We start from the raw sequence: 17305 nt of genomic DNA on the forward strand, positions 1-17305 counted from the left end.
CCAGACAGGGATGACTGTGAATGATTATAATCTAAATATGTTCCTCCTCGGAATGTTATATTGTTCCCCTAGTTTTCCATCCAAATCCATTTCAAATAATCTTTCCACTCAGACGTGATCTAATCTCTTCAATGTATAAAATGTCAGTCACAACCCCTGCAAGACTGGACTTCCAGTCAAACAGAACTCTTTGTTGTTCTTGTCCGCTGCCTGTGATTTTTCCAGCCTGGGACAGAAGAAACAGGAGCAGGAGTAGGATATTCGCCCCTCAAGCCTGCTTCACCATCATGTTCAACTCTACTTTTCTGCCTGTTTCCCAGAGCCCTTGGTGCCCATACTGTGCACGTCTGTTTCTCTTGACCTCAAGCATGTTCTGTGACTCTGCCTCCACAACTGTGTGGGATGAGGATGCCAATGATTCATAACCCTCTGAAGAAAGAAATCCTTCCACATCTCCGTCTTGAAGGATGGAGATGACTTCTTAATCTGTGCCCCCCTTTCCCAACTACTTGTATGTGGATTCCCCTGTCAAGGGAAACATTTACTTTGTATGCACCCAGCCCAACACCTCAGGATCCTTTGATTCTCTGAGATCACCTTTTGTTCTACTAACCTCCACAGAATACAAAGTCCAGCCTGCTCATAAGACATCTCAGAAGTCGTCTATGGACTGCCTTCAGTGCAGGTACATCCTCGTTTAATAAGGAGACCAAAGCTGGTGCAGTGCTCAGTGTCCCTTCAAGTGCAGCATGCCCATAAGTCTGCACTAGAGTTTGAAGGGAATTTGTCTTGTATTTGTCCACTAGCTGCATCCTCGGTTGATTATTATAACTGAACTACAACATGACCATTATATAACCTTCCCTGATGGGTGTGTTGGTTTACTTGAGTTAGGGGTGGAAAAATTATCTAATGTTGCCATCCAGCAACTTTTGCCGGAAAAAGTGTGTGCGAGTGTGTCTGTGCAATATCTCAATAAAGGACTGACACAACAAACTTCCTCTCAAGGTTATAGTCCAATGTTTTCAAGTTAGTTTTGATAACAAACCAGCATCACTCATGTACACATTTGTGTTTATTCTTAAAAGAAGTAGACTGCACTAGTCTCAGACTTGACAGCAAAGGATTAAAGGAGTTCCAATTCATTTGTGTCTGTATGGCCCATTTAAAGAATGCATATAACCTTCTGGAGAAAGAACAGATTATACAAGGGGCTTTGTTCTAACTAGTTTTAATATGCATAAAGATGAAGTCTTTGAATTTAGAAACCATGACCCTGAGTGATGATTTATTTCAAACTTTTTAAGTATCTTGTTCAGGGAAGCTTCACTAATGGGTTTTTCCAGGAAGCTGAATAATGTCAGAACCTCTTTCTTGTGGTTAAGTTACTGCATGTATTTGAATGACATTAGTAGTTCTATGTTAATGATTATAATTTATAAATGGGAACTAAAATCCAAGGGCTCTCCACGATTCTTGACCGCTATTTTTGCTGCTTTTATTGTGCATAGCAGTCAATGTTTGATGATTACCTTTATTTTCTTTGTTGTTTCCCAATGTAGCATTATAATATTATACGGCATAAAAATATTAACAAAGTGCATCAATGCACAAGTGGTTCAGGCAGCACAACAGTAAAATCAATATAGAATCAAAAAGTCAAAAACAACTTAGATGGTTCTTTGAATATGCTCCATTAGGCAATCTATAGAAGTCTCTGAAAAGTTTTAAATCCTAATAAAAGATCTTTTGAGTTTAGGGATTTACGTTGGTTGTTTGATATCTAATGAATTGATTGGAATCAAAGTTATCCACTCACAGAAATCTTGAAAGCAGAAGGTCTGGAGTCTATATTAGATTGGAGGCAGAATAACTTACTGGTTTTCTTTTATGAATGAGAAACACCTTTTGCTGCATTTAAGTAGGCTTGCCAACCCCATCCCATATTTCCATTCTTCCTTACAATATAGAAAGAGACCATGCTGGCTAACAAAGCAACCCCATTCCCCTCACCAACATTCCTTGTAATGTATTTTTCCCACACTCCCATCAACTCACCCCATCCCACCACTCACTTACACAATTTATTTGGTCAATTAAGCTACAACCCACATGTCTTTGGGATGTGGGAGGAAACCAGAGCACTTGGAGAAAAGGCACAAGGAGAACACACAAACTCCACACAGACAACACCAGAGGTCAGGATTGAACCTCGGTCGCTGGAGCTGGGAGGCAGCAGCTCAACCAGTCATGCCACTGGGCTACAGGAATCAAAGGCAAATCACCTAGGTACCAGTCTAGACAGCCTAGCATAAAATAAAAGTTTTATTCATTGGTATTAGTTTATTATTGTCACTTGTACGGAGGTACAGTGAAAAACTCATCTTGCATACCAATTGTACAGATTAATTCATTACACAGTGCAGATACATTGAGTTAGTACAGAGTGCATGCATTGTTTTCAAACATGCCCTTTTATAGCTTGTAAAGGTACTGGAAGAAAAGTCCAATTGGGCAGAGCAGTTGGAGTTGGGAGGTTTTGTGTGGGGGAACAGAGTTGGCGACTGCCCAGGAAAGACACTGTAAATGTTGTCAGGCTCCACTGCTGATGCAGGGCCACACTACAGGGGGAGTTTGTTATAACACTGATTGCAGAATGATACCCATGCAGTGGCTTTTACCCAAAAAAAATAGTGTTATAAGGCTGGAAAGCTGATTAGTGCGTCAGGAATTAAGACCAGAATATTCTCATTAACTCCTACCCCACAGTGCAGTTCATCCAAATAAAAAGAGTACAGAAGAACTTGCTTGATCCGTCATTTGCACACGTTTTTAAATATATTGTTCAAAAGTCAAAGTTGAGTTTATTGTCATATGCCCGAGTACACGTATGCACAGGTACAATAAAAAAACTTATTTGCAGCAACATCACAGGCACATAGCATCAGATACACAATATTCACAAGAAAAACATTTTAACATAGATGATAGAAATGTTGGCTGTGTAGCGACTCACCGTCTAGTCGGGCGAACCAGCTCGGCAGTCGGGTCGCGCGGCGTCGGAGCGACGAGGCCCAAGATGGCGGCGGGCCTCGTCTTTCCGAGCGATGGGGAGAACCCGCGCGCGGGAAAGTCCTGATGACGTAGGACTTACGTCATTACCGGTTGTTTTTGGGCGGGAACATTCTCCCTTAAAGGGCCCGCACAAGGCGGGAAAATAAACCAGTTCTGTTTGGCAATCCTCCGAGTAGAGTCTTGTTTTATTCCGCGGTAGCAACCACTACATTGGTGACCCCGACGGTCCAAACGGCTTTTGGACCCGCGAAATGAACTTCTAGCGCTGTATCTGGCGGTCCGGCATTTCTGATACTTTCTAGAAGGCAGGCCTTTCACCGCTTTCACCGATCATAAGCCTCTGTCCTTTGCCTTCTCCAAAGTCTCCGATCCCTGGTCAGCTCGTCAGCAGAGACATTTATCCTACATTTCCGAGTTCACAACTGACATCCAACATGCCTCCGGAAAGGATAATGTCGTTGCTGATGCACTTTCCAGACCAACCATCCACAACCTATCCTTGGGTGTCGACTACACGGCCCTAGCTGACGCACAGCAAGCCGACGATGAACTGCCCAGCTACAGAACCGCAGTCTCGGGTCTGCAGCTCCGAGATTTCTTGGTTGGTCCAGGTCAGCAGACCCTACTTTGCAACGTTGCGACTGGTCAGCCCCGCCCTATAGTCCCTGCAGCCTGGCGGAGACGCATTTTTGACTCGGTACATGGGTTGGCGCACCCGTCCATCAGATCTACTGTCCGACTGGTCGCCAGCAAGTTTGTCTGGCATGGCCTGCGCAAACAGGTCAGTGAGTGGGCCAGGACTTGTCCGCACTGCCAGACGTCAAAAATCCAGCGACACACCAAGGTCCCACCACAGCAGTTCGAGCCTACCCGTAGGAGGTTCGACCACATACACGTCGACCTCGTGGGCCCTCTGCCGGTTTCAAGAGGAGCCCGGTACCTCCTTACCATCGTGGACCGGTTCACGAGGTGGCCTGAGACAACCCCCCTGACTGACATCACCACTGATTCCTGCGCCCGGGCGCTGCTCGCAACTTGGGTCTCACGTTTTGGCGTTCCGGCCCACATCACTTCAGACAGAGGCACCCAATTCACTTCCAGTCTCTGGGCTGCATTAGTGAACCTGCTAGGGACGCAACTGCACACCACCACGGCCTACCATCCTCAATCAAACGGGTTGGTGGAACGTTTTCACCGCCATCTGAAATCGGCCTTGATGGCCCGCCTGAAGGGTCCTAACTGGGTTGACGAGCTGCCTTGGGTCCTGCTCGGCATGCGCACTGCCCCCAAAGAAGACCTCTGCACTTCGTCAGCTGAGCTTGTATACGGGGCGCCACTAGTTGTCCCCGGGGATTTCATACCTGCCCTTCGGGACCAAGGGGAACAACCCCCAGCAGTCCTACAAAGACTGCGCGAGAAGCTTGGCGACTTGGCCCCGATTCCCACCTCACGGCACAGTCAAGCCCCATCCTGCCAGCCCAAGGAACTACGGGACTGTAAGTTTGTTTTCGTTCGCAGGGGCACACCTCGGGCGCCATTGCAACGACCATATGAGGGACCGTTCCGAGTCATACGCAATAACGGATCCACTTTTATTTTGGACATTGGAGGCAGGGAATAGGTTTTCACGGCGGACCGCCTCAAACCGGCCCATTTGGATCTGCAACAGCCTGTCGAGGTTGCCACGCCACGACGCAGAGGCTGCCCCCCTAAGCGGCAGCTGGCACAGCCCACGGACCTTGGGGACTGTATCACCGGTTCTGGGGGGGGTTGTGTGGCGACTCACCGTCTAGTCGGGCGAACTGGCTCAGCAGTCGGGTCGCGCGGCGTCGGAGCGACGAGGCCCAAGATGGCGGCGGGCCTCGTCTTTCCGAGCGATGGGGAGAACCCGCGCGCGGGAAAGTCCTGATGACGTAGGACTTACGTCATTACCGGTTGTTTTTGGGCGGGAACATTCTCCCTTAAAGGGCCAGCGCAAGGCGGGAAAATAAACCAGTTCTGTTTGGCAATCCTCCGAGTAGAGTCTTGTTTTATTCCGCGGTAGCAACCGCTACAGCTGTTTCATTGTACAGTACTTTTTTAAAAAACTAGTTGGCTTTACCAGCAGTTTGCAGGAGGCTTTAATTTCTAATCCTGTGTACATTACTTTTTGCATTTGTAAAGCTAGTAATTATCCATCCTGATACACAAAATTCTTGCCTGGAGCTGTGTTTTCACTTGTAACAAAGGTCTCAAGGATGACTGAGTTTCCTAATGTGCTGCATGATTTATGGAAGAAATATATTCATGACTTGTTTGAGCCACATGAGCAACATCCACCAGACACAAAGTAAACTTGACAATTATACTAATTATGAGTTAGACTCGCTTGAGTGCAGAAGAACGAGTTGTGATCTTAGTGAAAGTTGATGACTTTTCAGGTGATTGGCAGGTAGATCATGAGAGGTTGTTTCCTCAGGCTGGAGAGTGTTGAATTAGATGATGCAGCCTCAGGGTAGAGAGCTATTTGGGACAGAAGAGAAGCTGAATTGTGTATTTTTGAAATTCCCCAGAAAGCAGTAGATATGGAGTCATTGAATATATTTACAGCTGAGACCTATTGGTTTTTGACATTTAGGATACAGGGATTGGGTGGGAGTGTGGATGAGACAAAGTATTGGGAACCATCTCCGAATGGTTGAGTGGACTTGAAGGGACATGGGACCCACCTCTAACTCTGTTCCTTATGTTTTTCTATCTGGCTATATCTAAGGAGATCTATTTTAACAATTGTATCTGGCTACATCTGTGCTTGATATTAATGGCTCAGTTGGTAGCAGATGATTTGGGTTCTATTTCAGGCACTTGGAAACAAAAGTCTGTGCTGATGCTCCAGTGCAGCACTGAGGGAGTGCTGAACTGTTGGGAGATCTATCGCTTGAATCTGAGGCCTGGTCTGCTCTCTTGGTAGATGTAAATAATCCCTTGGCGTAATGCAAGGAGGTAGTTCTTGTGTCATGGCCAATGCGTATCTCTCACTCAAAATTACTGCAACAGATTATCTGCTGGTAACCACATTGCTGTTTCCGGGAGCTTACTGCAAGTGAATGGTGTTCCCTGCATTATAACAGTTACTGCTCTTCAAGTAGTTCATTGACTGTTAAGTATATAGGGAAGCCCAGAAAAGGATGTGAAAGGTATTTTATATATTAACACTTCATGCCTTTCTGACGAGGTCAATCGATCCTTGCAAAGAAGGAAGGAAGAGAGCTGGATCATTTGCTCGGCTCTAACCTGCAACCAGCAGTGGTTGGAATACTTGGGTGTCAACTCTGGCTCATTGGGTAGGATTCTTGCCGTTGTGAGTCAAAATCTGGGCTGACATTCTCGATGGAATTTTATCAAAAATGATTATTGTGTGTGCTATATCAGCCCACTTCTGGAGTTTGGTTCTGGGTCCTTTGTGTATGAAGCACATGCACACAGAGGCTGCCAGATGTGCACAGTGATGCCAACCAGTGTGTAAAACCCATGGTTTGAAGACATTTGCAAAAAATTGCTCTGTGCGAATATGACCTGCTCAGACACTGAAGGTTGAGGTCTGCTTTAGCTTCAGTTAAAGCATCCCTGAACTTACTGGTCTGTTCCCAGGAGTTCGACATAAGATAAGATATCTTTATTAGTCACATGTACATCGAAACACACAGTGAAATGCAAGTTTTGCACAGAGTGTTCTGGGGGCAGCCCGCAAGTGTCGCCATGCTTCCGGCGCCAACATGGCATGCCCACAACTTCCGAACCCGTACGTCTTTGGAATATGGGAGGAAACTGGAACACCCGGAGGAAACCCATGCAGACACGGGGAGAACGTACAAACTCCTTACAGACAGCGGCCGGAATTGAACCCGGGTTGCTGGCGCTGTAATAGCGTTACACTGACCGCTACACTACCGTGCCTGCCCCATCTGTCCACCTCCTTCTACGTAGGTTCCCCTTTAAACAAGTTTTTAGTGATTGCTCCCAACTGCTCCTTGGGCTTCTGTGCCCCCTCCAATGATCTCCCCAGCTGACTCCAAGGCCTATTTTCTTAACCACAATCCTCACCTGGCTCCCCAAATGTCAACCCCACACCTCCCCACCCTCTTCCCATGAAGAAATGTTTTAGCACACATTTTTAGATGTTGTACAATTTCCATACACCACCCTCCATCCCCATCCCCGCCCTCACCAACCCAACCCCTACCTTTTACATCTATTGGCTCTGCGGAGGAGCATTCACAGATGGGGAAGTGTGGCCAGTAGGAGTATGGAGCCCTGGTAGTCATTAAGAACATTAAGGATGCTTGCGTGTGGATGAAACTAAATCAAATGCATCTGTCCAAAAGCGATGAAATTCTCATCCTTGTAGTCTATTTAAAAGAAGGCCAGGTGACTTTTTCCCAGTATCCTCATCAACCTTCAGTCATTAACACTTGCGCTGAACACCTGGTGTTTATCGTTTTGTTGGTTATGGGAACTTAGTGCCAGGGTTCCTGCATGTTAAACAGTGGCAACAAATTCGTTGTAAAACACTTTGGGATTTGTGAAACTCAGGATACACACTTCTTTCTTCTCTGTTTGTAGAGCGAGTAAAAAATATTGCATAATTTGCAATAATTTGCTGTAGCATTCTCTCCTCTGAGTCAGTGGGTTGTCTGATCAAGTCCCACTCCAAGTACTTGGACAAATAAGCAAAGACATTAAACTCATCACTGCCTGTTCTTTTAATGTGCACAAGTTGAGCATAAAAGCTGTTTTGCCCATGTTTAAAGACCTCAGCGACCGTTTCCTGTTGAAACTCGGCTCCTTGTGAAATTGGGCAAGGCACCTATTTGCACAATTCACTTAAGCCTAGCAGATATTTTTACAGCATCATACACACATATAATGACAACAACAAGAATTTATAGAGGTTTATTAAGTTATGAGGAGCATAGATGGGATAGAGAGTCACATTCTTTTTCCCAGGGTAGGAGAGTCTAAAACTAGAAGGCATAGGTTTAATGTGAGAGAGGAAAGATTTAAATGGGATCTGAGGGGCAGGTTTTCCACACAGAGGGTCGTGGGTATGTAGAATGAGCTGCCAGAGGAAGAGGTAAAGTGATACAATTACAATGTTTCATAGATATTTGGACAGGTACATGGATAGGAAAGGTTTAAATGGATATGGGCCAGATGCAGGCAAATGGGTTTAGCTTAGATAAGCATCTTGGTTGAAATGGACAAATTGCATCGAAGGGTCTGTTTCCATGCTGTATAACTCCAGGAATCAATGAGCGAGATTGCTCATCTCTGCCTTACTGATATAAATTAGAGCAGTAGTGTGAAACCTTGGGTGCTCTTTTGACGTTGATATGTAGTTATCTGCCCACCTGAGCTCTACGTATTTCACACGTCATTGCATGCTTTCCTATTACATGTTGCGACTTTGGACAACAAAGATCGGTCCCAAGAATCCTGCTGGCAAAGGGGTGACGACTACGACCTCTGTAGTCAGCTGCCATTACAAACTGCTTAGATCCCATTTTAATGTAGTAATCAGTATGCAAACCACCCTAAATGATATTTTAAAGGTATGACTTTTTTTGGGGTCACCTGACTGGGCAGTAGTGTTGAATGTAGCACCTCTTTAGTGCACTAGATAAGGGTGAACACCAAAATCGGGGCACTGGTCTCAGCTGACACACTGAGGGAGGACACTGGTGCCACCTTTTGGGTGAGGTATTAACATGGTGCCCTGTATATTCTCCCAGGTGGATGTAAAATGCCCTGTGGTATCGTTATCCCTGGCGGCTTGCCAATGCTTATCCTTACTCAACATCAGAAGAACAGGCTACCTGGTTAATTATTTCATGGAACCATGCTGCATGCATTTGACTGCCCATTTCTACATATTCCCATTGTGACTAGATTTCAAACATACTCCATTTGTTGTAAACCACTTCAGGATGTCCTGAAGTCGTAAATCAGTGCTACATAAATACAATGTCTCTTTTTGTCCTTGATGAAGGTCAAAAATAATCAAAAATGTTCTACAGATAGCAAAATATTGGTTGAAAGCATTTGCAGTTTAATAGTGTTGGTAAAAGGATTCTTATGGTTTGTGCTGCATGTATGGGTTAGACTTTACTGCTTATTGAATATGTTTGGGTGGATAGTTTTCACCCTAATGCTCATTCATCAATCTTCTGACATCCTGGAGGTATGAACAGTGTTGATCTTGAGATGTGTCTATTAGCGCAGGATATTTTTTTATTAATGAAATCACTTTCCATACCCTTTTATTTGGTAATTTTGTTGAGAATGTTAAGAAAATACAAGGCAGTTAGAAAGTAAGTGCTGAGTTCAAGGTCAGGGATGTGAACATTACATCAAATACATTACATACATTCCTTCCAGTTCTCCTTTTTGTCCTTGTCCAAAGTGTCCTTCTGGGTTTCTTTCTTGTTTCTCTACTTCTGACTTGCTCTGTTTCAATTTCTCACTTTCTGTAAAAGAAGAACAAACTCTGGTAACTTACCTTTGTCTGCATTTCTTAGCTTTCATTGTTAGTGGGCCAGAGGTTTAAGTCAGCAAAGACTGTTGGTAAGGTTGGCTGCACTTGTTATATGGTCAGCTGGCTTTAAGTGGTACAAGACCAGTCTAGCAGCAGGAGGTTCTGATGGGAAAGCTCTGTACAGCCAGCTTCAGTGTAAACTTGCCCGGATCTTAGTAAAATTGGTAAAGTATAGAGGTAGAAAGACAAAATACAGGAAGTCATTCCTAAATTTAGAAAAACAACTAAGAATGTTACGCTAATAACAAAATTTCACATGAAAATTTTTGTAAATATCAGCTTAAAAGTAATGGTAAAAGGTAGGTTAATTAGCTACTGCAAAAGAATCAAAGAGGAGTTGATGGGTGTGTGGGAGAGAATAAGTTATCCACAGGGTAAGTTTTTATCCATGGGGTAAAGAAGGTAAGTTATCCAGGGGGTAACAGTCAGCAAAATGAAGTGCAATAGATTAAATTTGGTCAGAAGAAAAAAGGGAGAGGAAGAAGATCTGAAATAGATTCAAGTTCTGGTATAAACTGTGAATATCGATGTGTAAACACTCTATCTGTGCCACTTCAACAGGCTGGACACAGGCGGAAAGTTTCCCCTGACAAGAGCACAAAACCAAAGGTCACAGCCTCAGAATAAAGGAAGGACAGATATGGGAAGACAGTTCTTCACTGAGAGGGTGGGTAATCTTTGGAGTTCTCCACCCTGACTCTGGAGGCTCAGTCACTGAATTCATTCAAAACAGAGATTGATGGATTTCTGGATATTAAGGGACTGAAGGGAAATAGGGATCGTGCAGGAAAATGTGCTGAGGGGGAAGATCAGCCATGATATCAATAAGTAGCAGAACAGGCTTGAAGAGTCAGATGGTCCCCTCCTGCTTCTATATTTTATGTTCTAATGAAATGAGTAGCAGAGAAGGTGTACCAGATGTATAACACATTAAAACTTTGGTTACGTAATAATTGGGAAAATTACAAACTGCCCTGGTTTCCATATGAGTACAAACATATGGAGACACTGGCAAAGGTGCAAGTAGTATTTAATAGGATGTTTATGGAGATTCCACCTAAGAGGATAGATTTTATAAGCTCAGACTCAGAATCAGGTTTATTATCACTGACATATGTGAAATTTGTTGTTTTGCAGCAGCAGTACAGTACAAGGCATAAAGACGTAAAAAAATAACTGTTACAATAATAAAGAAATAGTGCAAAAGAGGAATAACGAGGTAGTGTTCACGGGTTCACAGACCATTCAGAAATCTGATTGTGGAGGGGAAGAAGCTGTTCCCTAAACATTGAGTATGGGTCTTCAGGCTCCGGTGCCTCCTCCCTGATGGTAGTAATGAGAAGAGGGCATGTCCCGGGTGGCGAGGGTCCTGAATGATGGATGCTGCCTTCTTCAGGCACCGCCTCTTGAGGATGTCCTCAATGGCAGGGACATCTTCAAGAGGCTGGGACTAGATCTTCTAGTGAAAAGGATGGAAGGTCTTCAAAATTCTGAGAGGTCTTGACAAGCTAGATGTTTCCATTTGCAGGCAAACTTTAAGTTAAGTATCATCGTTACTAATAAATCCAATAGGGAAGTCAGGAGAAGCTCCTTTACCCAAAGTGTGTTTAGAATGTGGAACTCAATACCACAAGGTGTGGTCACAGTGAAAAGCATTGATGGATTTAAGGGAAAGCTTCATAAACACATTAGGGAGAAAGGAATAAATGTCAAGAGACAAGTTGATGTGAATTATAGTGGGAAGAGCCTCTGGTGAACCATAAATACTAGAAAAGATCTAGTGGCCAAACACACTACTTCAACACTGTAGACACAAGAGACTGCAGGTGCTGGAAACCTAGAGCAACACACAAAAAGCTCCAGGAACTCAATGGGTCAGGCAGCATCTGTGGAGGGAAAGTTCTACACTGTAAGTACTTTGAAAGTCTATAAGCATACTGGACTGATTGAATCTTGACGAGTTTAGCTTCATGTTGTGGATAGCTTGAGCCAGTAAAGCTCTTACACAATTTAATATGAGATGTAAGTTGTGCATTATTTCTTCATGAGATACGAGTGTACATTATTTTTGTATAATACCTTCACTGGGCTCCAATGAAAGAGTAATACATAAAATTATTTTTTTTTAAATTTTATTTACAGCGTGGTAACAGGCCTTCTGGCCCAACAAGTCCACGCCGCCCATTTTAAACCCCCAAATTAACCTACCCGTACATCTTTAGAATGTGGGAGGAAACTGGAGCACCCGGAGGAAACCCACGCAGACACAAGAGAACGCACAAAATCCTTACAGACAGTGACAGGAATTGAACTCCGATCACTGGCGATTCATCCTTGGAGAATGACTATATGTCATACAATGCATGTCTGAATCACGCAAATCAGTAGCAAAGTAGTATTAAGGAAACATTATCAGTATTTTGTAAAAGAATGCATGATAACACAGATAAGTTAAACGTTTCCTCAAAGTTGGCCAGAGTTCATTGTATAGCATTTTTTTTCAAATTAATTCCACCAGAAATCCCATTCATTTTAATTTAAACTCCATGAAATTATAACAATGTTTAACTGTAATCGAATTACAACGGACTCTATGTAACCCAGGGTAATGGAGGGGAGAGGCTGGAAGGGTAATGTAAAACTGCTGATAATGCAAAGGACACTGGCGTCCCCTGCACCAGTGAAGTCTCAGCAGTCTGGCTCATGCTACAGATCTGCCTGCAGACCATGCACCTGGACAAAGACCAGCAGGTGCACAGCCACCAGCTCCTCCTCCAGACCTTGCTCTCCCTCTGCATCCTCGGTGACCATCTGTGCCAGGCCCACAAGGGGGAGGAGGAGCAGTGGGCAGTGCTCGGCCTCTCCGCCGGACTTCATCGGTGTGACTTCTGCTCAGAGGAACCCAACGGTCTCAACAGATTTGGGGACAGATCCATCAATGCTGCAACTTTGGGCTCTAGGTGGCCACCAAGGATGCTGAGGCCTTCTCCTGTCCACACTGCCCAATGGGCTGTCTGGCATCCTGGGGAAGCTCACATGTCCCCAGTACAGGAGATATCGTCCCTCATGTAGTTGGAGATAGAGAGCGAGTCACCGAGCCACAGGTGTAGGTGGTTCACCCGGAATGGGTCCCAACACCAACAATTACTTGAAACCCCCCACTATTTCTCCCACACCGAGGTGTCTCCCATGCCCAAAATCAGCCAGGGGATAACTACCAAACCATGGGCATTCCTGCCAGCCACAGTCCCAATAGAGCTTGGTGTACACCTGGAAGTGGGAGCTTTTACCCCACAGACTGGTGAATCTGTTGCTGGATGATCAATAGTAATAGAAAATACTTTTAAAAGCACTATCTGGCACTACAATAATGGTAGAACAGGGGCTTCATGTTCCTGAAAGGAAAGACGTAACTTTTTAATACTCTCAATAAGGTCCCATACAAAATAAAGGAAACTGAAACTTTTCTACCAGCAGCAGGTATACAGACTCATATTTTAACTGTGTTAAAAGCACCACACTTCCAACACTGAAACATGGAAATATTGATCCATGTATGAGTTTGGAACTCAAAGGCTTGCCAAATTTCCAGCAACATTCCATTCTTGTGAGTGAAATAGAGTTCATGGAGCTTTTTCAACTTAGTTAAACCATATCAAAAATAATACACATGAATGCATGTAGAACTCAACACGTCATAAATGTCCTAACAAAGATAACATGTCCTAGCAAAGACGATAAAACTAAGGGTTTCAAAGAATGATTGTGAAAATCAACAATTCTTTTTCCAGTATGTTCTTTCACACAAATAATGCATTAGCAATACTGTAGCCAAATCAGGATCAAGTAAGCATTTAACTTATGGTAAACCAACACTGAACCAACATTGACTAAATAGTGATCAAACTTTCTATCCAGAATTCCATGCAGATTCATGGGATTTTGTTAAGAAATCTAACCCAAGGCCAGTGTATTTAACTGCTTTCTCCACTGAGCTTCTGTTATGTGACTAAAGAATTTTGAGTCTGAAGTGTTCACTGGAGTAAAAACCTTTCAAGTTCCTGAAAAGTTCAGAGCTCTTCCCTGTCAAAACAGCTTTTCTGTGGAAATTAATGACTAACTAGTTGAGCAATGCAAGGAGTTATATAGATTGGATACAAAGGATGCAGTCAAAAGGAGGGGGTATGACTCAACCAACTGTCATGGGCAATGTTTTTATTTGCATTATAAAACTGAGTTTGAGGCTCAGTTTAGGGCAACGTGTCATGGACTGCAGACAGAACTGATCACCAGTCCAGCTGGAAGTGGTCTCCAACCTTGTCCATGAATTTTCCTGCCTATGCTGGTCAGCCCAGTATGTGAGCTTCCACTCTCATCAACATTTAAGCAGAATATCTCCTCCAAGTTTCACTGACAAATTCATTTTTACAGTGACCCTTGACACGTCATTCCTGGTTGCTAAGTCAGACCACCTGTATCTACTTAGCTGGGGTCAAGGCTCAGGTGTTGTCTCTTTCTTGCAGCCGACAGCCACATGCTATCCATGGTTCCCCTGATGAGCCATCCCTGAATGCCCCTCTGCGTAATGGGTTGTGCCTATGGTAAAGAGGCATTCTGAGGAAACGTGTTTTTTTAAATAAGCACCTTGCCTCAAGATCAGTGATAGTACTGTGCTACAGAAAGGATGAAAAACACCATGAGGCTGCAAACGCATGGATCCAACCATTCCCAGTTCCTTGCAACTGCCAGGATTCCTGAGTTTAGAGGAATTCCGGCCAGTGGGAATTAGAAAGAACTTCAGTTGAAATAGTGCAGCCTTCTGAAGAGACTTCAGCAACTGACCCACCTCCTGATTCTACCTGCACCCTCTTCTGCCTCCAATAAAACCAGAAGTGGATAAATTAGGAATGGACTTGTTGACGTTTTATTTTGATCCCCTCAATCCCTACCATGGGCACCATGAAGAAAACTCCTTTCTGGTGTAGAGAAACAAAGGACTGCAGATGCTGGAATCTAGATGAAAAACACAATGATGCTGGAGGAACTCAGCAGGCCAGGCAGCATCTGTGGAGACAAGCAGGCTGTCAACGTTTTGGGTCAGGACCCTTCTTCAGGACTGAAGATACGAAAAGGGTGAAGGCCAATATATAGGAGGGAAAATCAGAGCCGTGATAGGTGGACAAAAGAGGGGAGGCAGGGTGGGCACAGGGTGGTGATGGTTGATGCAGGTAAGAGATAGTAATGGGGAGGAGGGGAGAGCAGATCCACCAGGGGATGGGTCAAAGGTAAGGAGGAAAAAGGGGTAGAAAAAAGAGAGAGGCTAGGAAAGGGAAGAGAAGAAGAGGCATGGTTGGGGGGTGGGGGTAAGGGGGTGCAGTTGAGGGGGCTACTTAAAGTGGGAGAATTCAATGTTCATGCCGTTAGCTGCAAGGTTCCAAGAAGGAAAATGAGGTGCTGTTCCTCCAGTTTGCCCTTGGAATTCTCCTGGCAGTGGAGGAGGCCGAGGACTGACATATCAGTGATAGTGTGGGAGGGGGAGTTGAAGTGACTGGCAACGGGGAGATGCAAATCGCGGTTACGAACAGAGCGCAGGTGTTCTGCGAAACGGTCACCTAGACTGTGTTTGGTCTCACCAATGTAGAGGAGGCCACACTTGGAGCACCGAATGCAGTAGATGATATTAGGGGAGGTGCAGGTAAATCTCTGTCTCACCTGAAAGGACTGTTTTGGACCCTGGATGGAGGTGGTGTAGGGGCAGGTGTTGCACCTATGGTGGGGGCAATGGAAAGTCCCTGGGGTGGGGAGGGAGGAGCAAACTAGGGAGTCGCAGAAAGAGCGGTCCCTGCGAAAGGCAGAAAGGGTTGGGGAGGGGAAGATATGCTTAGTGGTGGGGTCCCGTTGGAGGTGACGGAAGAGGTGGAGAATGATGTGTTGGATACATAGCCTTGTAGGATGAAATGTGAAGACAAGAGGGACCCTATCCCTGTTGGGTCTGGGAGGGGTGGGGGTGAGAGCAGAGGTGTGGGAAATGGCAGAGATGTGGGTGTGAGCTCTCTCGACCACAGTAGGGGAGAAGCCATGGTTACTAAAGAAGTTGGACATCTCGGATGTCCTGGAGTGGAAAGCCTCATCATGGAAGCAGATGCGGCAGAGGCGGAGAAGTTGAGAGAAAGGGATCGTGTCCTTGCAAGAGATGGTGGGAGGAGCTGTAATCGAGGTAGCTGTGGGTGTCAGTGGGTTTGTAGATGTTGGCGGATAAGGAATCTCCTGTTATGGAGATGGAAAGATCGAGAAAAGAGATCGAGCTGTCAGAGATAGGCCAAGTGAAATCCCACCTACGTCCGTGACACATCACACGCTCTCCAACTCTTCTATAGCTTTAAGCTCTCCGACCTCATCTTCACCATGGACGTCCAGTCCCTTTAAATCTCCATTCCCTATCATGACGGCCTCACCACCCTCCGCTTCTTTCTTGACCAGAGACAGAACCAGTTCCCTTCCACTAACACTCTCCTCCACCTGGTTGAACTTGTCCTCACTCTAAGCAACTTTACTTTTGATTCCCCTCACTTTCTACAGACCAAGGGCGTGTCCATGGGCACTCGCATGGGCCCCAGCTATGCCTGTCTCTTCATCGGCTGTGTTGAACAATCTCTGTTCCCCTCATGAGGTAAGTGCATTTGCAGCATTGCTTGTGGGCAAAAATGTTATTGCTGGTCTGTTAGGATTACTTTTTAAGCTCACTGCAATTGCACCCCCATGATCAGCTAAGAGCTCATTCCACTGCCTCCTACCCCATCTCACATCATATCTGATTCCCCCATCCTTGTCCTCCTCATAATATCCCATTAATCTCTCCAGTCCCTATCCTGGGATTTTGGAGTTAGCTGATATCCACCTCCCAACTGTTTCCAGCCCAACAGATAGCTGTCCTGTCAGGGGTTCATCTGTTGAGATAGTTCCATGTAGGTCTAGTCTTAAAGTTCACAATGACCTGTGAGAAACCCATTCTTTAGTTTTCCTGTCAAAAGATCTTTCCCCTTCCTTCATTACATATGACCAAGCTCCAAGTCATTGGCTGAATTGGAATGACTATTCTATGTGCCAGTCTATGAGTAGATGGTACGGCAGGACTCAGACAGTCTATTTTACAGCAAACAGAGTCTATTCCAAAAGCATATTTACTTTAAGAGTCTCCAGGAATTACAACAGATGGAACTTGTGATCAGAACTACTGCATTATTTTACAGTAAAAGCAGGATTTATTCCTCCAGCTAAATACAATGCATGGGAATAGTGAAATGCCTTCAACTATTTCTTTCTCTGGGCAATTATTTCTGGGAGACAATTGCCATAAATTTTATATTTAGAAAATTAATTCCAATGATTTGGAGTAATGTGTATTCTAGGTCTGAATGATGGTGGAACTATCCAATTATCCCCATTCTGATTTTACTTCTTATGACACAGATGGAGGCCACTTGGCCCATCAGACCTATACTAGTTCCCATTCCCTCTCTTCTTATTTCCCTGTAACATCTGCAACATCTCTCATCTGCCCATCAACTGCCCCTTGATTATTTTTTACTGCTTATCTAAGCCACAGGGTAATTTACAGCAACCAATTAATCTGCAACACATATTTAGGCCATTGGA

General features: G+C 44.6%; 1 long non-coding RNA gene across 1 annotated transcript in view; it reads left to right on the forward strand.

Annotated features, from left to right (window-relative positions):
• Positions 1 to 17305, forward strand: part of LOC127573410 (uncharacterized) — a 56728-nt gene that overhangs the window by 30460 nt on the left and 8963 nt on the right. Inside the window, exon 2 of the long non-coding RNA XR_007956773.1 lies at positions 16229 to 16319. This is a non-coding gene — a long non-coding RNA (uncharacterized LOC127573410). The remainder of the gene's footprint in view (positions 1 to 16228; positions 16320 to 17305) is intronic.

This window comes from Pristis pectinata, chromosome 8, assembly GCF_009764475.1.
Source record: "Pristis pectinata isolate sPriPec2 chromosome 8, sPriPec2.1.pri, whole genome shotgun sequence".
In the NCBI taxonomy this organism is placed as follows: domain Eukaryota; kingdom Metazoa; phylum Chordata; class Chondrichthyes; order Rhinopristiformes; family Pristidae; genus Pristis; species Pristis pectinata.